Source organism: Oryza sativa, chromosome 2 (assembly GCF_034140825.1).
Source record: "Oryza sativa Japonica Group chromosome 2, ASM3414082v1".
NCBI lineage: Eukaryota > Viridiplantae > Streptophyta > Magnoliopsida > Poales > Poaceae > Oryza > Oryza sativa.
The window spans coordinates 6,862,870-6,890,410 of record NC_089036.1 but is presented as its reverse complement, the minus strand read 5'-3'; positions in this window follow the sequence as shown (position 1 = coordinate 6,890,410).

Genomic DNA, 27,541 nt, shown 5'->3' with positions numbered 1-27,541 from the left:
CGACCGCGCTCGCCCGAGAGAGAGAAAGAGAAGAGAAGCTAGGGTTTTCGGCGGCCGGCCGGGAGAGGGGGGTTTTGATCCTCCGATCTCGGCGCCCGGCCGTCCGATCGAAACCCTAGCTGATCGGACGGTCGACGCCGGCCGGGCCGAAATCGGCCCAAGAGGGCGCGCGCGGGGGGCGGCTTTCCTGGCCCAGGCCCAGGTTGCGGCTTGGGGAAGGGGGCGCCCGCCCGTGCCAAAAGGCCACGGGCCGACCGGAAAAAGTCTGTTTGAGGTCCCTCGGGGCCGAAAACAAAGAAAAGAGAACAGTAGCATTTTTTCCAATTTATTTTGTCGATTTTTCATGCAAATTTCAATAGAATTTTGAATAGATTTTTGCATGTTTTACCTCTGTTTAAATTTGAACCAACGGGAGAATTTTCACAGAGAGAGAATTACAGAGATTTTGCTACTGTTCATATGATTTTATATAGTTTTCCGCTGCAAATAGATGAAATTGATGAAAATTAGTGTTTCTAAAATTAAATTTCGAACCAACGGGAGAATTTAATTTTAGGAACATTAATTATGTGCTATGATGTTGTAATTTTCTGACCAACGTTGTTAATTGCAATATTATAGTTATGGTTATATGTGTTATGTCTAATTCTGCCCAACGGTGATGTAGGCTTAATGCATAATATTTTAATGTTAATTTTGTTCTCACCGCACATGATTATTTCAGGTGGCTACTCCTTGATGGGTTGCATTAAAGATATTCCGACCCTAAAAGGAGATAACTACGCAGAATGGAAAAGAAAACTCGACCTTGCTTTTATCTTGGGAGAGGTGGACTGGGTGTTGACTACCCCATGTCCTATAGAACCTGCTGAACTTGTCAGAGGTGAAAATGAGTCAGATGCTGACTGGCAAAAGAGACAGAGGGACAATGCTCCTCTCGTCATGTCGTATGACATTGAACAAAAGAAATGGTCCTTAGCCAACAAGAAATGTTTGGCTGTGGTAAAGAATACGATTGAGCCTACCATATTGGGCTCGATCCCAGAGTGTGACGCTGTCTCAGAGTACCTTGAAAGAATAAAGAGTCAGTTTACTGGCTCTTCAAAGACTTATGCTACACAGCTGATCAAGCAGCTTGTGACAGAAAGGTACCATGGAGGTGGTGTTAGAGACCACATACTTAGAATGAGCAACATGGCTTCCAAGTTGAAGCCAATGGATTTGGGCATAACAGATGACTTTCTGGTCCATCTGGTTATGGCCTCATTGCCAAAGCAGTTTGACAATTTTATTGTCAACTACAACATAAGTCCAGAGAAATGGAACTTTGAGAAGCTCATTGCTAATTGTGTGCAAGAGGAGGAGAGAATCAAAGAATCAAATGGTGGTTCAATAAACTATGTTAAAGATAAGAAAAAGAACCACAAGTCTCCCACCTCAAAAGGCAAACAGTCTCAGCATCTGCCTCAGCAACAACAGTTCGCTGTTGAGAAAGATCAATGTCTCCACTGCAAGAAGACAGGACACTACAAGAAAGATTGTCCTGACTTTTTGAAAATGATCATGGCAAAGAAAGGTGAGAACATTATTACATTTGTAAATGAATCTCATTATGTTGGTTACTCTAGATCCACATGGTGGATTGATTCTGGAGCAACTATTCATGCTTGTAATTGTTTAAAGGCATTCCGTTCGACGAGGACTACGCAAAGAAGAGAAAGCACCATTAGAGTTGCCAATGGAGTTGAAGAAAAAGTTGAAGCTGTTGGAGATCTTCCTCTAGAGCTCGCGAATGGCTTCATACTTTTACTTCGAGATGTCTTTTATGTTCCTTCTTTGCAAAGAAACTTAATAAGTGTATCAAAGTTGGATTTTGATGGATATGATTGCCGTTTTGGAAGTGGCAAATGTGAACTATGGCATAATAATGCATGTATTGGTCTTGCTGTGTTGCGAGACGAGCTTTATTTGTTATCTCTTTCTGAGAATGTGAATGTTGTGTCCTCGTTGACAAAAGAAAACAAGAAAAGAAAGCGAACTCCCGATGTCTCATCGAAATTATGGCACTGTCGTTTGGGCCATATTTCGAGGGGGAGAATTGAGAGACTAGTTAAGAATGAAATTCTTCCTCCATTGGAGTTCTCAGACTTAGAACAATGCATAGAATGCATTAAAGGAAAATTTGTAAAGAACATCAAAAAGGGTGCAAAACGAAGCGCAGGAATTTTAGAGATCATTCATACAGATATTTGTGGTCCATTTCCTGTGAAAAGTGTGGATGGCTATGACTCGTTCATAACATTCACAGATGATTACTCCCGCTATGGTTATATTTATCCAATTAAAGAGCGATCAGAAGCACTGGATAAAGATATAAAGATTAAAGTAGTAAGATCTGACCGTGGGGGGGAGTACTATGGTCGACATACGCCTTATGGGCAAGTCCCTGGACCTTTTGCAAGGTTCTTGCTAGAGAATGGAATAGTAGCCCAGTATTCAACACCGGGCGAACCTCAACAGAATGGGGTAGCTGAAAGGCGCAACCGTACCCTTATGGATATGGTGCGCAGCATGATGAGCTACTCCACACTACCACTCGGTTTATGGATGGAGGCGTTAAAAACCGCCATTCATATTCTCAACAGAGTTCCAAGCAAATCGGTGCCCAAAACACCGTATGAGCTATGGACAGGGAGAGTACCCTCGCTAACTCACCTCCGTGTGTGGGGGAGTCCTGCAGAGGCCAAAGTATTTAACCCAAATATTGGGAAGTTGGACCCCAAAACAGTCAGTTGCCATTTTATTGGCTATCCTGAAAGATCAAAAGGCTATCGTTTCTACTGTCCAAACAGTTATACAAAGTTTGTAGAAACGAGACACGCCGTCTTCTTGGAAGACGAAATGATTAGGGGGAGCTCGGTAGTTCGAGAAATTGATCTTGAGGAGAGGCGGGTGTCTGTACCCGCTCCGTCGACTCAGGAACCTTTCTTCTCTCTACCTGCTGATGTTGTGCCTGCAATGCCTGTCATTGAGGTACCAGCACCTGTTGTTACCCCTCCTGTGGCAACAATGAATGAGAGTAAGGAACCTGTTATACAGGATTCAACAGAAATGGTTGCCACACCAGAGGAGGAGCTACAACAGCCTCAAATAGATAATGTGCCAGTACAGGAGACTCATCAAGAGCCTCAAGTACAAGATGTGCCAAATGTGCAGGCCCCTAGAAGGTCTGAAAGAGTCAGAAGATCGGCTATCCGTGATGACTATAAAGTTTATAATATAGAAGAGTCGCATATGGAGGATGATCCCACCTCATATGAAGAGGCCATGAGAAGCGCTCGCTCATCTGAATGGTTGGAAGCCATGAAAGATGAAATGAAATCAATGAAACTAAACGATGTTTGGGATTTAGAAGAAATTCCTAAAGGAGCCAAAACAGTAGGCTGTAAATGGGTCTACAAAACCAAATATGACTCCAGAGGGAATATAGAAAAGTTTAAAGCGTGACTTGTGGCAAAAGGCTTCACGCAACGAGAAGGGATTGATTACAATGAGACATTTTCTCCAGTCTCTTGTAAAGATTCCTTCAGGATTATAATGGCACTGGTGGCACATTATGATTTGGAATTACATCAGATGGATGTAAAAACGGCATTTCTAAATGGAGATTTGGAGGAAAAAGTATACATGGCGCAACCGAAAGGTTTTGTCATGAAAGGAAACGAAAATATGGGATGTCGTCTAAAGAGATCCATTTATGGATTAAAGCAAGCTTCGAGACAGTGGTACTTGAAGTTTGATGGGACAATAAAGAAATTTGGGTTTCAAGAGAATGTCGAGGACAACTGTATTTATTCAAAGTTTAAAAATGGGAGATTTATTTTCCTAATTCTGTATGTGGATGACATTCTACTGGCTAGTAGTGATGTCAGTCTACTGCAGGAAACAAAGAAATTCTTGTCCTCAAACTTTGACATGAAAGACCTCGGTGAGGCTTCATATGTTTTGGGCATAGAGATTCACCGAGATAGAACAAAGTATGCATTGGGACTTTCTCAAAAGACATATATAGAAAAGGTGTTGAAGAAATTCAACATGTACAGATGCAGTGCTACACCTGCTCCTATAATGAAAGGCGAAAAGTATGGGGCATCGCAATGTCCCAGAAATCAGTATGAGCTCAATGAAATGAAAACAAAGCCATATGCATCAGCTGTAGGAAGCCTACAGTACGCGCAAGTGTGCACACGACCTGACTTGGCATTCGTTACCGGGTTACTTGGCAGATTTCAGAGTAATCCAGGCCTAGAGCACTGGAAATTGGTAAAGAAAGTCTTGCGTTATTTGCAAGGAACAAAAGGCCTCATGCTATCTTACAGAAGATCAGAATCACTCCAAATAGTGGGGTACTCAGATTCTGACTTTGCAAAAGATAATACAAAGTCAACATCGGGATACGTGTTTACCCTGGCAGGAGGAGCTATTTCATGGAAAAGCTCAAAACAGACTATCACTGCAGGGTCTACTATGTATGCCGAGTTTATGGCATGCTATGAGGCAACGGGGCAGGTGAACTGGCTAAAGAAGTTCATACCCGGTTTAAAGGTGGTTGACAGTATTGAGAAACCACTAAAGTTATACTGCGACAACGAACCCGCAGTAATGTACGCTCACAACAATCAGTCAAGTGGTGCTGCCAAACACATTGACATAAAGTACTATGTTGTGAAGGACAAAGTCCGGGATCAAACAATCAGTCTCGAGCACATTAAAACAGAAAGGATGCTCGCGGATCCGCTCACGAAAGGCCTACCACCCAACGTGTTCAAGGAACATGTAGCCGGCATGGGTTTAAGGGAAGCCTTATGAATCCTGGACTACAGGGCCCAAAAGTAAAGTATCTGTTTCTGAATAGAGATGTGTATAGTGGCTGTCGAATCCATCGGTGATTGACCGTGACGATGAAACATGCTCTATTTACAAATCTGTGATGGAATAGAAAAAGCTAAAAGAAAAAGTGAGATCAAGGGGGAGAATGTTAGATAGATCTCCCTCCCCTTGAGCCCAACGGCTCAAGGGGGCCTTGACCGCGCCCTGATCGGGGGCGCCCAGCCCAATGGCTGGTGGGCCCCCGTCACACTGCGCCATATAAAAGAGGGGTGGAGGCCGGCACGGCACACGGTACGAAGTTCACCGCCGCCGCCAACTCCACCCCACAAAACCCTAATCCGATCGAGAGGGGGCGCAGCCAGTGACGGGAAACGCCACCGCCGCGCCACGCCTCATCGCCGGGACGTCTACGACCACCACTGCCGCAGCCGTCATCGCCGTCGACCTCGCCGGCGCCGCATCCACGTCAAGCCGCGACGACAACGACGATGTCCGGCGCCTCTTCTTCCACGAACTCCTCAACCGGTCGGTATCTAAACCCTCTCCCTTTCATCTACAATGTCGTTCATCAAACCCAAATAGAACCACCCGACTAGATCTAACCTAGGTGATCCTAGTGCAAAGTCTAACAATCTTGTCTTGCTCCAACATTTCATAATTGATTCACTTTGTCATGTTTAGGAAACACATTAGAAATTTCAAATGTTTTGAGAATCGTATGAAGTTTCTCCCATAGCACTAGCTCTGATATTTATATTGAAACGTTATTGATTAGTCTTAACATTCGATCGATGATGTGGCTCATCCAGTTTTTGTGATGCAGTCATGCATATATACTGGACTTTCACATTTAGGACATAATCCCCTCCTCTGCCAACCTTGGTAGCAGGAAGGATGCAGAGCATTAATATATACTCCTTCATGAATTCAGCACTGATCCCTGTTTGGACCTGATTAACGCACATATTTTATCTTGAATTTCATTAGCATGTTTTTCAAACCGCTAAACAGTATGTTTCGTGTGATAATTTTCTATAAAGAATTTACTTTAAAATATCTAATAAATCCATTTTTATGCTTAAAATAATTAAAACTCAATTAATCATACGCTAATGGCTTCCTTGTTTCGCGTTTCTGTACTTGATTAATCTTCAGTAGGTTCAAACCGAACCGACTACCAACATTACTTCCTCTATCTAATAATATAAGATTTGAAAAAATTTAAATTTATCTAAGAATATAAGCATATATGCACTACTATATTTGTCCAAGAATATTTTTGAAATTTTAATTAGAGTCTATGCGGGAAGAATATGTTTTTTTAAAAAAAAAACTAACATATTGCCCATGTGTTACAACAGAATTTTGAAAAAGAGCATTACCATCAATTAGTCTAAGTCTTTGCCACCATTTTCTATAAATATTCCTTTTCTAATTTCCGCACATGTTCCTTACAGCTGACAAGTGGGCTCTTTGGCCCCATACTCTATTTTTTTCTTTCCTTTTTTAAAAAGTAAGAGCAAGCGGTAAGGACGATGGCTTATTGACCACTGACCTGCATCATGCTTTTTTTTTATAAGAACAATATAGATTTACAATGTATAAACTAGGCTGAATGCAATGAACTAACAATGAGAAAAATAATGAATATCACATACATACAAGAAGAATGATGAGCTACATGAGACTGAAATAAATAGAAGTGGTGTGATTTTTTAATGGAATTAACGATACAATTAATCTCAAAAAACAAACATATATAATTCATTTTCTAGTCATTTCATAGCTCCAAATATTTGTATAATACATTATCTCTTTATGAAATATCTCTGTATAATAGGTTATTAGTTGTTCTCTTATTGTTCCTTCCTTCACGCAATAGTTTGCTTGTTTCTTGTTCGTTTGTTGTTCCTTCCTTGGTGCAATAGTTTGCCAGCTTCACGTCTCAGTGCAATAGTTCGCCAGCTTCATGTTCGTGATCGAGGCCGACTAAGGAGACCGAGGTGGCTGCTAACATCGCTGAGTGTGTTTGTGGGTATGAGTACTTTATAGGGGCCACCATGGATTTATAATAACGCTTTAGTCTGTTCTCTTATTGTTTCTGACCTCTCTGCAATAGCTCGCTACCTTCACATTCGTTGCAGGATAGATAAAAAATCGACGACCCATCATTTGACCCAGGAGATTGAAGTGTTGTCTACATCAATAAATGTGCTGTAGGTGATACTGTGAGTGGCAAAAATATTTGAATCAACGACTATAGGATCAATTGTTTTTCTCCAACATCTCATATTCACTGTAACTTTATGAGTTTGTCAGGGATGAGAAATGAGTCCAATTGTTCCATTTGATATCTCATATTCACTGTAATATATATATATATATATATATATATATATATATATATATATATATATATATATATATATATATATAAGGTTAGATTGAACAAGCACATTGGAACTTTGGAAAGTAAGAATACTTCTGGACAGCACATCGCTCCCTCATTTATGCTGAAAGTCTGATTGCCCTTGCATCTAGGCAATAACTAGCTCATTCAGTTTTTGCCATTGGTCATGCATATATGCATGCATAGGTGTTTAAGGACTTTTTCTACCTCCTTTTTCCACCCCCAATCTTATCTTTCTCTGAGCTCGGGGATTGACAGTTTCACAGTATCCATCCATAAACCAGATGGGTGTTTTAGCTAACGTCAACTTAATCTTAATCAGTATGTGCATCACAGGATCTGTATGGAAAGTGGGGATTCACAGTTGTACGCACTGTCGCAAAATTAGTGTAGTGGTAGTATAGCAGTACTCTTCTTGAATCTTTGGATGACAAAACAGATGGCCGAGAGATTGAGTTTAGTTGTTACTGTGAAGTGACAATAGCGTAGCATATGCAGTTGCACTTCATCTCAATCGGTTTCCAGCTAGGCAGTATGAGTATGAAATCTATCTTGGAACCAAAATTTAACTCCGATTAGTTCATATACTGATGGTTCTCAGGAAAAAAGAACCACCCTTTGATTATTTTAATTTGATTTGTGTGAGAGTGGACTTGTTAATACGTACTAATTCATCCGTTCCACATTATAGGTTGTTTAAGGTATATTAAGTTTTTTTTTCGTTTGGCTACTAAACACAACCTACATCATAAAAACTGGATGAGCCAGATTATTGATCGAATGTTAAGACTAATCAATAATCTTTCAACATAAATATCAGTTTGATCTCATTGTGTTGCGGCCGGCCGTAGCTCCTGTTCTTTTCATATTGTCATTGAAACGGATTACTTGTTTTAGTTTGACCTAAGTCAACTCTTTTTAAGTTAAATTAAGTCTGTAAGAAAATATAGTAACATATCAATTTAGTTTCTTTAAATTCACCATTGAGTTTTTTTTATAGTATATTTGTTTCGTGGGTGTAAAGTTTTTGCATGTCACATCGAATACACGGACACACATTTGAAGTATTAAACGTAGTCTAATAAAACAAATTATAGAATCCGTCTGTAAACTGCGAGACGGATTTATTAAGCCTAATTAATCCCTCATTAGCAAATGTTTACTGTAGCACCACATTGTCAAATCATGGCGCAATTAGGCTTAAAAGATTCATCTCGCAATTTACACGCAATCTGTGTAATTAGTTATTTTTTTCATCTATATTTAATACTCTATGCATGTGTCCAAACATTCAATGTGACAGGGTTCAATGTGACAGGGTGTAAAATTTTACAAGTGGATCTAAGCATGGCCGTAGTCATGGATATATACTGGACTCATCTAGGACATGATGTCCCCGGAAAAGCTAGTTAGCGCGCGCGCCGGCGGTGCGCGTTTCAGGCCCAGAAGGCCCATCGCCGCTGCGCTGGCGTGCGAGCGACCGCCACACTTCTTTTTTCTCGTTTTTTTACCTTTTAACCTTTTTTCCCACTTTTTTCTGATTTTTTTTTATCTTTAGCATGTATTGAGTTTGAAAGTTTTAAAATTTTGAGTTGAAAATTTTCAAATCTAAACTTGAAAATTTTTAAATCTCGATTTGAAAATTTTCAACTTTTTCAAATCTGGATATATTTGAAAGTTTTCAAATCTCGGGTTGAAAGTTTTCAAATCTCGGGCTGAAAGTTTTCAAATCCGAGTTGAAAGTTTTCAAATCTCGGGTTGAAAGTTTTCAAATCTCGGGCTGAAAGTTTTCAAATCCGAGTTGAAAGTTTTCAAATCTCGAGTTGAAAGTTTTTAAATCCAAGTTGAAAGTTTTCAAATTCGAGTTGAAAGTTTTCAAATTTGAGATTAAAAGTTGAAAGTTTTCAAAATTTGACTTAAAAAAATTCAAATTTCAAGTCAATATTTAGAAAACTTTCAAATCATATTTTGAAAATTTTCAAGTCAATATTTGTAAACTTTTTACTCAAAAATTCAAAATCAATTTTTTCTATTTTTATTGAGAAATTATTGTAGCATTTCGTGATTAGTGCTAATTATTTGAATTAGCAACGTTTCGTTGTTTTTCCAGAAAAGCGCTAAGCGCTTGAGGCGGAGGCCCGCGCGCGCGGCTTAAAAGTTCTCGCGCGCGCGTGCGCTAGCTACACCATGTCCTATCCTGTCTACCAACGCATATATACTGGACTTTCACATCTAGGACATGATGTCCTATTCCCTCTACCAACCCGGGTAGCAGGAAGGAAGCAGAGTATTAATATGACCTTTTATGTGTTCAGCCCCATTTGAATCAGATACATATTTTACCTCGATTTTCGTTAACACATTTTTTCAATAGTATTTTTTATACTGCTAAATAGTATATTTCATTAAAAAGAATTTATAGAGAAGTTGATTTAAAATATCAAATAAATTCATTTCCTAAATTTAAAATAATTAAAATTCAATTAATCATATACAAATAGCTATCTCGTTTTACGTATCATTACTCCCTCCGTATCTACATTAGTGAAAGGTAAAACTAAAAACTTATCGAGAACGATCCACGAAAGCAACAAACAAGTGACCATCAGATTCAGAAAAACGACAACACAAGGAGAGAATATAGCAGCCGTCGGATCAGATGGATAGTAAAAGCAAAAAACAAATATCGTTGTGTAAAAAGGCAACTAGAAAGCTGGAAAAATAAAAAAAAAATTAACAACCACCTCCCGGCCGATGACACAGATAAAGTGGACGAGAGGAGATGAATCGCGATCCGTCAGGTTGACTGGGGAGCAGAAACGGCTCCTCTCCGGGACAATGCGCAGCAGGCAGCAGTAGCAGCAAGGCAAATTGGCTCCGTTCGACAGCGGCAGTTGGGAACCTGGGGTTGGGGTTGGGTCCAACCAGTGGCGGACGCAGCTTTTCTAATTTCCGCACATGTTCCTTTCAGCAGACAAGTGGGCTTTTTGACCCTAGACTGTTTTTTTTTCTTTTTCAAAAGTAGGAGTAGGCGGTAAGGATGTTGGTTGATTCATCATTTCTCTCCATCATGCTTTTTTTTTTCTAATAACAATATAGATTTTTAATATATAAACTAGGCTGAATGTAATGAACTAAAAATGATAAAAATAGCAAAGATCGCATATATATACATGCAGTAAAAATGATGAGCTACGTGATGTAGAAATAAGCCAACGTCATGCAATTTTTTAAAGGAACTGGCTGTATTCGGCACCCTGTTTACCAACCCATCTCCTTCGTCTTTCACGCGCACGCTTTTCAAACTGCTAAACGGTGCATTTTTTTTTGCAAAAAGTATCTATACGAAAGTTGCTTAAAAAACAACTAATCCATTTTGAAAAAAAATAGCTAATATTTAATTAATCAGGCGCTAATGAACCGCTCTGTTTTTTGTGCGCAATGTTATTGTTGGGACCAAGGGTGCTGAACACACCCTAAGGGTACGAGGAATCCCAACAGTCAAACACAATCCTGGCATCTCATAACTCCAATACATTTTGTAGGCATCTTATAATAGCTTGAGGTATCATAGGTTTGATTTTCTCCTTATAAAATATCTCCTCGTGTAATTTCTTTCCTCGGAGTTTTACATTCGTATTCTCTGTTTATAAAATATCTCCTCATGTAATTTCTTTCCTCGGCTTGAGGTATCTATAGGTTTCTCTGTTTATAAAATATCTCCTCATGTAATTTCTTTCCTCGGCTTGAGGTATCTATAGGTTTCCATACGAAGGATTCTCTCTTTATAAAATATATCTCGTGTAATTTCTTTCCTCGGTCCAATAGCGAGCCAGTTTCACATTCGTATTTTCTATTTATAAAATATCTCTTCATGTAATTTCTTTCCTCGGCTCAATAGCGAGCCAGTTCACATTTGTTCTAGAACAGATTGTAGATCGACGGATGATCGCCATGGCGGCGACGACAGGTGGGCGTGCTCAAGGTGCTACATGTAGGAAATGAACATTGGCGTTGACGATCGTAGTTTAATTACGGTAAATTAATCTGGGCACAATTGTTTGATAGTTACAGTTGTTTCTCTCCAACATCTCCTATTCACAATGACGAGTTTGTCAGGGATGATAAATGAGTCCAATTATTCCCTTACCTTTTAACATCCCATATTCTTGTTCCCTTCCCTTTAACATCCCATATCCACAACATGATAGGAACTTTGGAAACTAAGCATACTTCTTGGCAGCACATGCCTCCCACATTTATGCTGAAAGTCTGATTGCTCTTGCATCCAGGCAATAACTAGCTCATCCAGTTTTTGCCATTGGTCATGCATATATGCATAGGTGTTTAAGGACTTCTTCTACCTCTAGTTCTCACATCTCACGATCCTTTTTCCAGCTCGGGGATTGACAGTTTCACACTATCCATCCATAAACTAGATCAGTGTTTTAGCGGATCAGGATCCTATGCAGTTATTATTATAACATCAAATTAATCATAATCACACTACCAGCCGAGAACCCCTCTAGATCACAGATGAACCATAACTGCCCCTATATGCAAAAATCGCTCCCCTTAAGGCAGTTCAAGGACCGCATGTGAAAATCAAAATTCACAGGCTAATAATAGGCCCACATGTAAAAATAAACCTATTTTTTTTGCAGGTGGGAGGCCCACCTGCCACCAGCACATCAGGTCATAGTCGTCCTCCTCCCTCTCCTATCGCACGCAACGCCCATAAAAAACCGAACCGATCGACTCAGTACTACTCTAGGTCTCTTTGTGATGCACGAGCATAGTACTAGTTATCAGTAAAATAGGAAGCAAAATTAAGCAGAGCGTGTACCTCTTCATGAGCTCATGGTCGAGACGATCTGCAACCAAACACTAAGTGTGTTTTCAGCTGATCGGTATGAGTTTTACCTGGAGACAAAATCAACTCTACTTTCATGTGTGGGGCTTGATCTATCATATATTTAAAGAATGTGCTCAATAGCGAAGGCAAAAAATTTCAGATTGGAATCCTCTTTATAACTAGTATAAGTAGTTTCCTATATTGTGGCGGTGTATTAAAGACTTTTAATTCATAAGGATAAGGATATGATTGCTTATTTGGCACGGTCTAGAGGAAGCTTGCATAGTCGCATGTAACCATTGGTCTCTCCCCTCTAAACTTTCTTATAATTTTGTTGCTCCACTTGTCCAATTAGCTAATCATGCTCGCAGTAAATTGCCGGTGACGATCACCGGCGTGCTGATATGACAGAGTTGGCCTGACCGGCACACTGCAACGAGCCATTACATTAAACAACAACAAACAAATATCACCTTGTGGAAATGGAAGTTTGTTTAATACGTAATTTAGTTAGGTATAACATTGGTTAAACTGAAATTCGATCAGAGACTGCGTAAATATTGTTTATGAATTTACACATATTTCCCGCCTATCAAATCCTCACTTGGTTTTTAACTAGGATGGGATAGATCTCTATCGATGATACAGGACTTTATGAAGTCTAGAAATCTATAATGTATCACGGGTGTGTATGCCTATTCACTACGCAACTGCAGATGTCGATATAAACCTCCTCCAACATCCAGTGGCCTCCAACATCCAGGGGTGGAGCTAGAGCAACATTAAGGGGTGCACCACTATATACTGTATGACATTTTATTGATAGCAAATAGGACACTACTAATATTTGGCATCAATAATCAACATAAGCAAAAGTGTAAGGAAAAGAAGATTCTTACCGAAATGGAGAGTCCGAGTGAAAATATTGCTCAGTAACTTAGTATAGTATAATAGTGAAAGATGGTATGACTTAATATCACAAAAAAAAGGTTTTCTCAAATTGTAGAACTACATAATGCTACTTCATTTAATTAATGAAATTATCTATTCCATCCAAAAAAGGAATAACACCAAGGCGCCTTCCGGCTAGCTCCACAAGGTGATGGGCTAGACGACCTGGGTTCGAAGCCTCACCCCTTCTAATTATTTGATATTAGTCATCTTAATATGAGAGAAAATGGCCTAATTTGGCCTAATTTCTAATTTTAAACTATGAAATTGTCTAATACAAATATACTATATTTTTAAAAACTAACTTCCCTAATATTTGTGTCATCTTAATATGAGACAAAATGGCCTAATTTCTAATTTTAAACTATGAAATTGTCTAATACAAATATATTATATTTTTAAAAACTAACTTGGAATTACAAAATCAAACAATGAACTTGCTTGAAATTGCATTTCAACCCTTACAGGACTTGCTTGACTGCTTGTTGTATGATTAATGGCTGATGGCATGATTAGAGGACGAACCGTAGGTGGCACTGGCAGTGCACTGCGCAGACGCGCAAGGGCATTCGGTTTGCTTGATCGTGATTACAAATTGAAATCATGAGACAAAATGGCCTAATTTCTAATTTTAAACTATGAAATTGTCTAATATAAATATATTATATTTTTAAAAACTAACTTGGAATTGCAAAATCAAACAATTAACTTGCTTGAAATTGCATTTCAAACCTTACAGGACTTGCTAACTATGAAATTGTCTAATACAAATATATTATATTTTTAAAAACTAACTTGGAATTGCAAAATCAAACAATTAACTTGCTTGAAATTGCATTTCAAACCTTACCGGACTTGCTTGAATGCCTGTTATATGATTAATGGCTGATGGCATGATTAGAGGACGAACCGTAGGTGGCACTGGCAGTGCACTGCACAGATGCGCAAGGGCATTCAGTTTGCTTGATCGTGATTACAAATTGAAATCAGTAGAAGTTGGAGACTTGGAGGGATATGGTGAACCACGCATGGGTCATATACTGAGTTTCTGACTTGCAAATACCTAAAAGCATACTAGCTGCAGCCATGCATGGAAGCATATATTCTTTCTGGTCGTTGCTCGGTCTCGTAGTTGGCTGGGGTACACATAGTTGGCCTAGGGGTGCACAACTGAAACACATGGTAACTATATCTAACAAAGATTTTTGAACCGGGTTCCTGTGCACCCCTAAGTCACTGTAGCTCCACCTCCGCCAACATATTTACATCATCACTTTCCTTACTTTGTTTTGTTTGACTCCCATATCTAATGCAATAAAAACATGGTGTATATATAGGATGGTGTTCTATCCATGATACATGCCTTTATCAAGAGTAGAAATCTATAGCATATCAATAAATATTGGGTATATATATACAGGATGGAATGGTGTTCTATCAATAATACATGCTTATCAAGCATAGAAATTTATAATGTAGAGAGAATCCCTTATATGCCACTGAAAATTGGTCTGATCCCTTATATGCCATTGAAAATTGGCTCTTCCCTTATATGCCATTGATCCAAATTTGCACACCCTCTCATGCCACTCCCGTCAGTTGACCGTGTGTTGACCGTTAATTCTCAAGGAAAAAAGACGTATTTACCCTTCTGAGTATAGGGCATGCCTAACAACTCAGAGAGGGCAAATATGTCTTTTTTACTTGAGAGTTAACGGTCAACACACGGTCAAATGACGGTAGTGGCATGAGAGGGTATGCAAATTTGGACCAATGGCATATAAGGAAAGAGCCAATTTTCAGTGGCATATAAGGGATCAGACCAATTTTCAGTGGCATATAAGGAATTATCTCTATAATGTATCATGGGTATATGTCTATTCAGTACGCAACTACAAATGTGGATATAAACTTTCTCCTCTCTGGCTAACTGTTTTGCATCCTCACTTTCCTTATTCAGTGTTATTGTTTGACTCCCATATCTCACATTTAGTTAGAGTAACTATGGCCATAAATACTGGCCAGGTATATATATAGCTGATTGTTTCAGTATCCCATTCCAATACAGTCTATATATTGATACCCATTTCAATATAGTTGATTGCTTCGGTACATTCCCATTCTGAAACAAGTTTGCATTTTGAGCCAATTGAGTTTAATGGAGTGTGTGAAAAATGTGAATTAACCTCCTAATTAACAATGCATACCCCTACCTTCAATATTTATAATGGGATCACTCAAACACAAGCATTCCAGTTCATCTAGTTTTTGCCTTTGCAGTAATGCTCATGCATATAGTGAAGGATTCTCACTTCCAATTCATGATCATCTTTTTTTTTTACCTATCTTTTTTTATTTTTCAGGAAAGAAGCAGAACAGTTGTGCCTCCCTAATCCCTATGAGCTCATCGGGGCATGACACTGTATAACTACTTTTCCAGCTGAAAGGGCCGTATGCATATAATCAACTCTTAATCTGTAGGAGTATTTTGCCTTATGCATGAGTGATGAATTTGGTCATGGTAGTTGACGCAGCGGTGCTGAAGCCAGGCCACAAGCATGAGAAACCGCTGACAGGTGGGTAAGTTCACATGATATTCAACTCAGTGGTTTTGATCGCCTCTTCTTTCTCCTTAAAAAGAAAAACGTTTTGTAATGCTGGGTGATATATCGAAGCTTATGACCAAGATGGCAAGATGCAGATAACAATGTTACTGTATATCTAGTGTTACAACTTCGAGCACTCTGATAGTGTAATGTTGTTTTCCTACCGTACCTAATGTTGTTTTTTCATTCCATGCATCTCATGCACCCACAGAACCATACTAATGGAAAAAAAATGTCCACAACGTTTACTTCATAATTTTATAGAAAAATTCAAACGGGTAAAAATAATTCTCCCAATAAAATTGTTACTCATGTTTGAATCTGGACAATGCCCCGCATGGCCTTACCTTGACCTCCCACTCTCCACTATGGCTGCAGCAACGGCGGAGGCGGTTGCAGCTGCTTCAGCATGGAGGCAGGGCCGAGGTGGCTGTAGATGCAGAGCTTGCCCCGCCGGTGTCGTCCACAACCTCGCCGGCTGCTACCCTCCACCAGAGCTTGTGCAGACAGCGGTAAGGAGATGAGGCGTGCGACGGTAGTGAAGGGGGATGTAAGTTGGAGGCGGCGGCTGCCAGCGTGGAGCTCGAGCATACTCAGGGATCATCAGCGTACACTAGTGAAGAAACGATTTTTAATACCGGTTGGAAACCCCCTTTAGTTCTGGTTGTAGAAACCATGACAAGTAAATCGGTACTAAAAATCGCCTGGTTGAAATAACCAGTACTAAAGATGCATACCACATAAAAAAATTGTGTGGGATGTGGGATTCAAACTCATGATCTCTCACCTCAGCCCTCGTGCATGTTACCTCCCACACATATTTGACTTGGATAGAGATGCTTTCTTTTTAAACTAACCCTGGAGGCATCTTTAGTATCGGCTAACCAATCGGTACTAAAAATATCTTTAGTTCGGATTAGTGTTACCAACTGGTACTAAAAATGAATTTTTAGTCAGGGTTGGTATTACCAACCAGGACTAAAGATCCTCCAACATTAGTATCAGTTGGTGTTACCAACCAGTACAAAAGATGTATTTTTAGTACCAGTTGGTAATACCAATCATGACTAAAAATGTTTTCTGGGATTGTGACTTTTAGAACTAGTTCTTAATCTAGTCGAGATATTTGTACCGGTTGGTAACACTAATCGGAACTAAAAATTTTTCCAGAGACTTGGACTTTTAAAACCGATACTACAGCATCTTTAGTACCTGTTCTTAATCTAGCTGAGATATTTGTAATTTTAGATACCACAACGAAATACCAGTTCTCCAGTAATGGTACAACGTTACAGGTCACCGTACGCGTTGTGGAACTACAGCGGCATCGATCGTCCGCTACACGCTCTCCGACACAACCAGCTTCTTCTTCACCGCGGAAACCCTGATGCTCCTAGTAATTAATTAAATTGCAGTTTGCAGGTCAGTGTTTGCTCGTGTAGAGATCAAGAGTACGGTGCAGCTAGCTTGCTACCGTTTTTTTCTCCAACAAGAGTTGGATGAAGATTAAGATTTTCGTGGCACGCTTTTCAAACTGCTAAACGGTGCATTTCGTGCAAAAACTTTCTATATGAAAGTTGCTCTAAAAATATCATATTAATCCATTTTTCAAGTTTGTAATAATTAAAATTCAATCAATCATACGTTAATACCATCTCGTTTTGCGTAAAAACTTAATCTTCATCTTAGGAGAAAAGAACACCTACTCGTGCAGGAGTTGTAGGTGAATTAGGTCCAGCCGAGGTAGCCGCGCTGTGCCACCGGAGGATGCAGCCATCGGAGCAGTGGGTGTAGGCCTCGTCACTGTTGCGGTTAAAGGCAAGGCTCTTCGGGCCTGTCACAGGCGGCAACGACAGTGTCATGAAGCTAAAACCGGGGCCATCTATGGGCTAGGTCTCCTACATGGGCTCATCGCCGCCATAGGAAGACCGAGACATGGATGTCTCCGTTGTGTTTAGCTTCACAAGGTGGGTCTCATCGATTTTAAAACAATTCTTGGTTAACTTGGCTGCCACGTGTAAGCCATGTGAGATCAAAACCACTTCACGTTAAAGTTAGGGGAGTAATTCGTTCAGTTTTAAGAGTTCAGGGTGTAAAATGACTTGTATTTGAATCGGGAGGGTATTTCGTACCGTCGCAATAATTTTAGGAGGATAATTTGGACTTTTTGCTTATAGAAATGATCATCATATATGCACTAGCGACGGCATGGATGTGGTTGCCATAGTGGTAGTTGATGGTGCTGGCGAACATCTATGTGAATTCATGGATTCATCATCTCGGCTACGGGTGCCTAGCATGTACAAGCATAGGTAGGTAGCTCGGGAGTAAAGATACACAAATCAATAAACCTAAAAGGGCAACCACAACAATATGCAATAAATCTAAAAGGGTTAGGGAAAAACTACATGTTTTACTGATACTACTGGTAGCAAGCAAATAAAGAATAATAGATGTATAATAGCCTTATGGGATTAGGGATTGCGTTGTATAGTAACAAAATAGTTTTTTCAATGAGCATCCACCTTACTCAACGTGGCAGACAAAATACATTGTGGACTCCCTATCTTACTACCTCATTATGTTGCATGGCTCCATACCAAATTGAGTACTGATGGATACTCCTCCCTCTTCCCCCTTCCTCCTCTCCTTCTTCTCTTTCTACTACAGTACACTACACAAATTTTTTAAAAAAACAAAAGTTAGAAAAAATTATGTATAGAAATACTATATATATAAAAAATTTGAATTCAAATTTAAATTTGAATCGGGTATGTAAACTTTTGACTTAATTATAAACTTTGGGTCTATAAACTTTAGATGTATAGAAATACTATATATATAAAATATTTGAATTCAAATTCAAATTTGAATCAGATATAATTTAAATTCAAATTTGAATCGGGTATGTCAACTTTTGACTAATAAACTTTGGATCTATAAACTTTAGGTGTATAAACTTTAGATGTATAGAAATATTATATATAGAAAATATTTGAATTCAAATTCAAATTTGAATCAGATATTATTCAAATTCAAATTTGAAACGGGTATATAAACTTTTGACTTATAAACTTTAGGTCTATAAACTTTAGGTGTATAAACTTTACATGTATAGAAATACTATATATAAAAAAATATTTAAATTCAAATTCAAATTTGAATCGGATATATAAACTTTTGACTTATAAACTTTTGGTCTCTAAACTTTAGATGTGTAAACTTGAGGTGTATAAACTTTAGGTGTATAAATTTACTAAAATAGGAAAGTAATGCGGTGTCAAAAAAGGAAACCAGGTGGAGGGAGGGAGGGGGAGGGGCCAGAGTGATCGATCACCGAACAGCATTTCCGGTACTGATGCACCTATCTTACTACCAAATTGAGTACTGATGCCCCTATCTTACTATCTTACTACCTCATTATATTGCATGGCTCCACACCAAATTGAGTACTGATGCCCCTATCTTACTACCGCATTATGTTGTATGGCCTCACAACAAAAAATTGAGTACTAATGCCGACTAGAGCAGGATACATTGGACATGTTGTAATACATAGTAATAGAAAGAGATATTCAATTTTTGAACTAAGACAAGTTTATTTAAACAGTACATAATACCTCATCCAAACCGGATTTATCAAACAGTTGATGGTTCCTATTCTACGAAAGAGTGTGCACAATTTGATGTTCTTTGCAACCATTGTGCTGCTGAAGTACATGGTGCACTTTTATACAACTATATACCCCACCGTCTATTTTACGAACTAGAATTAATTAGAACATAAACATTTGAACTTATTTACTACAAGTATCTCCTATTTCTATTCGCAACATTATTTGCTCACCCTCCTATTGCATGGGTATGGTTGGTTTACTCCAACATCTCGTATGCAGTACAGTCAAATGGCACGTATAAACTAGATTCAATAAACATATCAGAAAGTTGAAATGTGTTTTAAGGGTTGTGTAGAGTGTATGCAAAACTGTAAAACTCTGAACTACTTATGAAAGAAATGATCTTATATTTATATTGGTTGCTCCTGCATTCGGGCAACAGCCAATTCATTCAGTCATGCATATGTGTTGAAGGACTTTCACATCTAATTCATGATCCCCTTTAATACAACCTTTTTGTTTGCAGGAAGAATGAAACAGAACACTAATGTGTACCTCTTCGTGACCTCCGCAGTGACACTGTCCATCATCTCAAAAATGAGTTTTCAGCTAGAAGAACGAGTGATACTTGTAATTAAAGTATGGGAGTACCTATACATCTTTCGAAAGATTTTTATAATCGTATCACACAGATTTTTAATCTTTAGATTAAAATCCGATAGATAAAATAAAAAGCAAAAAGCAATTAAGAAACACCATAATGGACACTAAATTACCATATCCTCAATAAAAAGACCAAATCCAATATAAAATTTAAAATTTACATGCGAAGATTCAAAAATTACAGTGTAACTTACAAAAGTTACAGTGTAAGTTTCATAAATTACACTGTAACTTACAAGAAAATGCACTGTAAATTTGAGTAAGAAAATCGAGTGAGAGATAAGAAAAAATCTTTCGAGTGAGATATAGCAAAATCGTTAAAGTATTAACTCATTATTCGTGATGCTTAACTGAGTGACCTTGCAGGGCCACGCCGTACGCTGCCGCCGACTGGCATCCTGTCCTGCCCACTCTTCTTGCCGTGACGGAGAGATGGGAAAGGAAGAAAATGGTAGGATGAAAGGAAGAAGATAAATTTGACGTGTGGGTCCCACGTGTAGATGGGGAAGAAGATAGAAAATGTGACGGCGATGGCATGGTTCCAATTTTATAAAAATTTGAGTGGCACGGATACGAATAGACGAATTGTAATGGTATTTATTTGAATAGATATATTTGCAATGGCATGAATCAAATTAACCCTTCATCTTTTCTGTGCGGGTGGTCAGCATCCCTATCTACTTGATTTTAATCCACTAAAGCTGAAAATCACTACCTATTTTTACCTGACCTGGCTAAGAAGAAGCAAAAGGCAGGTGGTGACCTGAATGAGAAAGAAGATGTTGGAGTTGACTTGAGGGCGTTTTGGTCTATAGTGTTCAGATTCTTGTTTGTAACGAGCTAAAGTGATGGGAGCCAGGAGTGGTAAATTCCAGAAATCTCTAATGAAGTTGTGCTTGTAGGCGGAGAAGCAAGTTCTATTTGCTATTTTTTTGGTGCTGAGATGAAATATGTGCTACCAATCGAATTTTCTCTAATTCCATATCATAATAAGTGTGAAATTAATCCCCTCAATCCTCGTGGTACGGTGGTAGATTAAATGAAAAAGGTATAACGGACGAGTTAGGTTAACATTACCTATAGCAATAAATTCACTTATCCCCTCACATTCCTTTATGAGCCGGCCTCTTCTTTATATTCTTCCCTTCACCCAATAACCCAGCCAGATTCGCATAGTGCTTTACCTCATAACCCTGCCCCAAATCCTCCCCTTCCCCTTCCCCATCCCCATCGCCGTCACGGCGCCCCGCTGGAGCAGCACGTGAAGCACCCTCTGCTGCCACCGCCGCCACCGCATTGTCCGCACTCCACTGCCACCAAATTTAGGTTTTCGTCGACGGGGGATACCCGTAGAGTATTCTGAGGATATTGGGGTACGTTAGTACGAGGATCTACACGAAATAACATCAAGCATACAGAAGACAAGGATTATACTAGTTCAGACCCCTCGTAAGGTAATAGCCCTAATCCAGTTTATATGGGATTATGAAGAAAACCACATAGATTACAAAAGAAAACAACATAACCATCGAGTTATCGAGTTGACCTTTGTCGAGAACAATCCGACAAGACCAATCAGTGAGTTGGCTTCGAGTCTTCCAGATTGCTTCTGCTATGGCTGGTAGCAATGCTATGATTCCATGATCCTATACTCCTAGGGGACCTTATATTTATATCTCAAACTGTCTTGGTGCATACAAGATCACAGAATCCACATCACCTCCAAATATGACTCTAACACCTTCTATTTGGGGAGTCGGTTTCTTTATGCATTGGCCTAATTCCTTAAGACTAAGGTAACCTTCCCGTGTATTTGAGAATATACCGTATTGGGAGTCGGTTTCTTTACGCATTGGCCTAATTCCTTAAGACTAAAGTAACCTTCCCGTGTATTTGTGAATATACCGTATTTATATATTTCGTAACCTGTGGACCCCCGTTTTATAACAGGAATCAATCGTGTAAACAGTACCATTTCCCTGGATCAAGTAGTCTGGTACACACGAATTCATAGCTGAAATACCAAGTACACATACACGAGAGTCTAGTGCGAATTATTACATCATAAGCCCACAGGCATAGTCTTAGATCATAGGACCGAGCGGTCCGAAATACATTCAAAAAACAGAAGTAGATAAGGCAGCGGAGTTAAGGCAGCGGCACGCCATTGCCACAGGCAACGACCGTAACTAAGACCTACTGAGCGCCATCGCCTTCATCACCCTCCTGGTAGTAAGCATAGGGATCCTCCGAAGCTTCATCTCCAGCCTCTGATTAAGTTTGTATATTGCAAGGGTGAGTACCAATCGTACTCAGCAAGCCACCACAACAACAATGCACATGATAGAGGGTATTCAAGGAATGGCTATGGTTCTTTTGCGCAAAGCAAGTTTTGTAATTCTTTTCACAAGCCTAAGACCTAGCATAGACTGATCAAATTTTTAGTACCAGTGTTCACATTAAACAACAACGGTTCTGTCCACCATTCATTGTGATCCCAAGGATAGCTTCCCGCCATTGAGTCGTCATGGTTTTCTGAGGACGTCCACCTTCCCGCCTCTCAGGAAGTGGCTCCAACAGCATAAAAATCATCATGCAATATCCCATCCCATACAAGTTAAGAATTTAGAGTCTAGCCAAGTGTAATACATGTCCCGGTGCTCAATAACCGCGAGCACGGCTATTCGAATAGATTTGGTTTACTCACACTGTAGTGGATGTACACTTTACCCGCACTCCGCGACTGCCCAACACATGAGCCTCGCCCCAACACATGAGACGCGTCACGGCAAAGCTTTTCGATAACCTCGCATTGGCAGTACCCGCTCCATGAACTTAAATCCTCATGCACTCTAGGCGTCCATGTTTCTAGCAGTGAGAGGAGTTCTGGCGCTCCCAGGAAAGAAAAGTCTCACACACATATTAAATTATGGTTCAAGTTAAGTTCTCTCTCTCACACACTCATGGCAGTCCTACCAATGGCGACACCAATGTAGGGCACGCCTCTCGGCCCTACCTCAACGGCTGTCCCACCGTAGCGCACCTGCCTCACTCAGGGGTGAACCATCTATGCAGGGATACTGCCTCCGCTCGGCTATCTAATCCACTAGGTCTCTACCTATACGAGAAGTGTGGTTGTACGGGGGTCGTTTCATGCTTAACTTCATGGCTCGGTCCTTAATTGACCGGGGACGGTACTAGCCTTTTCTAGATACCACCCAAATCCTCCATCCGCCCCAGTCTAAAACAGTTATTTAGTTTATTTCTCCTTTCACAAATCATGTCATCAATATCATGGCAATGTGGCGCTCATGTCTCCACATGCCGCATCTCAATTACCTTCCCAAAGGTAATTACCCAAGCATATAGTATTCGATAAATATGAGTATGCATGAATCTAGAGTAGCATTTCTAAGCATTTGTCCTAATAGACTAGGGATTCATACGTAATCATGGTTACAAGGATTTAAGGGTAAACAATAATCAAGGCATGGCATAATCACAAGTAGGATGTTCATCATTGCATGCAATCTTATTTGTAAACAAAATAATTTCGCAATTGGGATCAACATGTTCAAAGAATAGTGATGACTTGCCTTGCTCGTAGTCCTGCGGGTCTTGATCCTCGCTCGGATCCGCAACTCCCTCGGGCTCTAAAATTACGTGCGAAGAATTGATTTGAATTCCATTAGAATTCAAATAAAATCCAATAAAGACCAAATCGAAAAGCGAGCGCGAGAGGCGAATTCTATATCAACTACATTATTCGCGAAATAGGACTATCCCTCAACCTAAGATATTTTGTGTTTTATAAGTACATTCCTAAGAATTCCACATAATTATTTAGCTCTTAATAAATCTAAATTCCTACCGCGAATTGATTACTTATAGAGATTACCAAAAATAATCTATAATTATATTAAATGTTGCAATTCTACGACTATAATTAATCTATAATTAAATTCTAATTATTTTAAATTTTCTAAACCTCCTCAATCTTTCTCTAATTTTCTATTTATTTTTTTCCTTTTCTTTTTCTATCTTTTTTTCTCTCTTCCTTCTTTCTCTTTCTCTCCCTTCTTTCTTTCTTTTTTTCTTTTTCCTCTCTCCCTTCTTTCTTTCCTTTTTTTTCTTTTTCCTCTCTCCCTCCCAGCTTCTTCTGCTCCCTCTCTCTCTCTCTCGGCTCACTGCCTACCCGGGGCGGCGACGGCGACGGGACGAGGGGGGCCGGCGGCTTACCGACGGCGGCGGCGCAAGGCGGGCGACGCACGGCGCGGCACTCGACGCGGCGCAGCGGCACCGAGGGCGGCGGCGCGACGGCACGAAGGCGGCGGCGCGGTGGAGAAGAAAGAGGGAAAAATGGGGGAAGAGGAGGTGGGGTGGTGTGGGGTGGAATGGCGACCGGGGAGGGGATTTATAGGGCGCGGGGAGGGGTGGCCGGCCCTAATGGCGACGCGACGGCGACGGCGACGACGACGGGCGAGCGGCGCACGGCGCGGCAGGCGGCAGCGGCGATGCGACGCGCGCGGCGGCACAGGGCTCGGAGCGATGGGACGGGCGGTGCGAGCGCGATGGCCACGAGCGGACGCGCGACAAGGTGCAGGCGACGGGGACACGCGGCAACGTGGCGGCGCGGGGCTCGGAGCGGCGTCGCGATGGGCGGGCGGCGCGGCGCGGGGCTCAACACGGCTTGGCACGGGGCTCGGCGTGACGGCGACAGGCGACGCGACGGCGACGCGGCGCGGGGCACGAGGCGCGAGGCGGCGAGCGCGCGGCGCGAGGCGACGGGACGGCGGCGCGGCGCGGCAGCGTGATGAGACGGCGGCGTGGCGACGCGACGATGCGACGGGACGGCACGCGGCGCGGCAGCGGCGATGGCGACGGCGCGCGGCGGCAGGCAGCGATGGCGACAGCGCGCGGCGACGGCGACGCGACGGCGTCGGCGGCGCGGGGCTCGGGGCCGGCTAGGCTAGGACCACATCAAGCACCTTGTAGGCAATGAATAGTGCTAGATCCTTATTAACCCTAATTTAGTCTATTTTCCATTTAAATCTTGCCCTATAAATTCTAACTTTTGCACAAATCAAGTTTACTCAATATTTGTGTTGCTCTAGCCAAAAGATTCACCCTAGATTAACATTACCCATATTTATTTTATATAATTTACTTGAATTTAATTAGAGTTAATTCTTATTCCATCGCACTTAAATTTAATTGATACAAATATGGTCGCAGCAATATTTTATTTATTTCTATCCTCACCTAATCTTTATTTTAAATTATATTTTAATTATTTATTTTGCCAGTTTAATTTTAGGGTTTATTCCTAATTAATTATTCCTTATTCGCAATCTATGAACTCCGAAATCAAAATCCAATGAAATAGGCGAATAAAATCGGCATGATGCAATTTATTTTAAAAGTTTTTGAAGGCCCATAATTTTAGAGTTTTGATTTTGTTGGTCGAATTTTCAGGGTGTTACATAACCCCAATGATAGAAGATATGTCTTGTCCATAACCCTTGTAGATTTAAACTTGGACGGGGATTCGAGTAGTATAGAAGTCTACCAAATCTTGGGTTGGTTTATAGCGGGATGGATGGTCTACGCCAAGCTACCACCGCAACAGAAGAAACCAAGGATTTCGCCTGTGATGGGAGGGGAAGGAATTGGGGTAGGGAGGAGGAGGTCGCTACGGTGGAAAAGGCAGCATAGGAGGAATTCAAGCCAGCAACTGAGGGTAGAGAAGATGAACGGGAGAGACAAGGGAGGGGATGAAGTCATGGGCAATTTAGTCCAAAGATTATTTTAAATAACTATAAAATTGTAATGGTGGTGTGTGGTTCCAATTTTTTAGTAGGATGATTTTGAAATGGTATGATCCAATTAACCCTAGATAGAAAATCTTTGTATTTGAGGTGATACTCCAAATAGTTTCTTGTTTTTAATCAAGTTAGAATTTGTAATTCGCAGTTGTTTATCCTAGAACCTCTATAATAATTGGATATGGCTTATTTGAAGCAACGGTTGAAATGAATTTCACTATAGAAAAAGTAATTGGATATGGCTTATTTGAAGCAACGGCTGAAATGAATTTCACTATAGAAAAAGTTGAACGGTTATGGCTATTCATAAACTAGCTCTCAACCGGTGTAAGGTATGAGAATACAATTGATTTGTGCCGACGGAAAGAAAAGCAATAATAAAACTTCTCCAAGATTTATTAGTAATTGCTTATCAGGAGATGCCATGTAATTGCTTATCAAGAGATGCCATACATAGCTGCTACGACTACTTGTTTCGCCCCAGTATCTCATACTCAAACTAAGTACTAATTACATTTTTTAGGTATACCAAACCATAACTGAGCGGAACAAATTAGACAATGAATTCGGAGTGTTGAATTGGCAAGTGTATCTGTGTATGTATAAAAGCATGGTGTAGCTGAATTTGAACATGATAGTTTCACCGCTTATATAGACGAACGGTAAGCTGAATTTGTGTGAACCACAGAAACAACCTACTGAGCCCTCCTGCAGTCATGCATAACTACTGCATATATTGATGCACTTTTCCATGACAACAACATCTACTCCTGTACTCCATGAAATTAATTTGTCGCTCTTTTGTTTATTCTTCACCTGCACCTGCAGACATGTAGTTCGTGAATTGCTTGTGATTTTCTTTACATCGAATTCACAATTTCTTTGTAATCTTTTTCTGTAATGTAGCCATCTAGGATGAGTCTGTTATTCATGATCAGTCATGGACTGGTTGATGAGAAAATTAACATTACGCCACTGTCAAAGGTAGGTTTTGAAAAAAATATCATTTTGCAAATGCGTTTTATTAAATTGTCACTCTCCAACCATACGCGCTCGTTAGAATACTTTTTGGAAGAAAAACGCCTTCTTCCCTATCTTATCTCCCAACACCAGTGCGCTAGCCAAGTTGCCAGTGAAGACGGAGGGATGGCAAAGTCTTGCCGCACTTGCCTCTCCCCCATCTAGCTCCCGCGCGCTCGCCTCTCCCCATCATCGTCTACCTCTCCAGCGACGACGGAGGAATGACAGAGCCATGGCACACTCGTCTCTCTCCCCGCACCTTTGCCGTAGCCGTGCAACTCGCCGTGCCTTGCTGTAGTCGTGCGACTCGCTGTGCTCCACCTCCGGTCGGGCCCTTCCTTCTTTGTGCTACCATCCCCGCTTCCTACTTCAGCCACTCCGCCGAGGCCTCAAGGAGGCCACGGCGCTGCATCGGGGTTCGAGGAGGCCGTAGTAGACCCAGAGGTGAGAGGCTGCACCTCCTTCCCCCTCGTTGGGAGCTCAATGACAACGAGGCCAGCGGTTGTGCCATGGAACGTGGGTGGTGGGCTGCTCGGTACCTCCATCCTACGCCATCACTTTGTCACCAACAAGGTAGGCTCCCCTATCATCGTCGGTGAGCAGAGACTGGTGTGGAAAGAGAAGCTGTGGAAGAGCAAAGCCAAGGGTATTTTCATTTGAGAAAGTATTCTAGCAAACATGCAAGGTTTGAGACTGGCAATTTA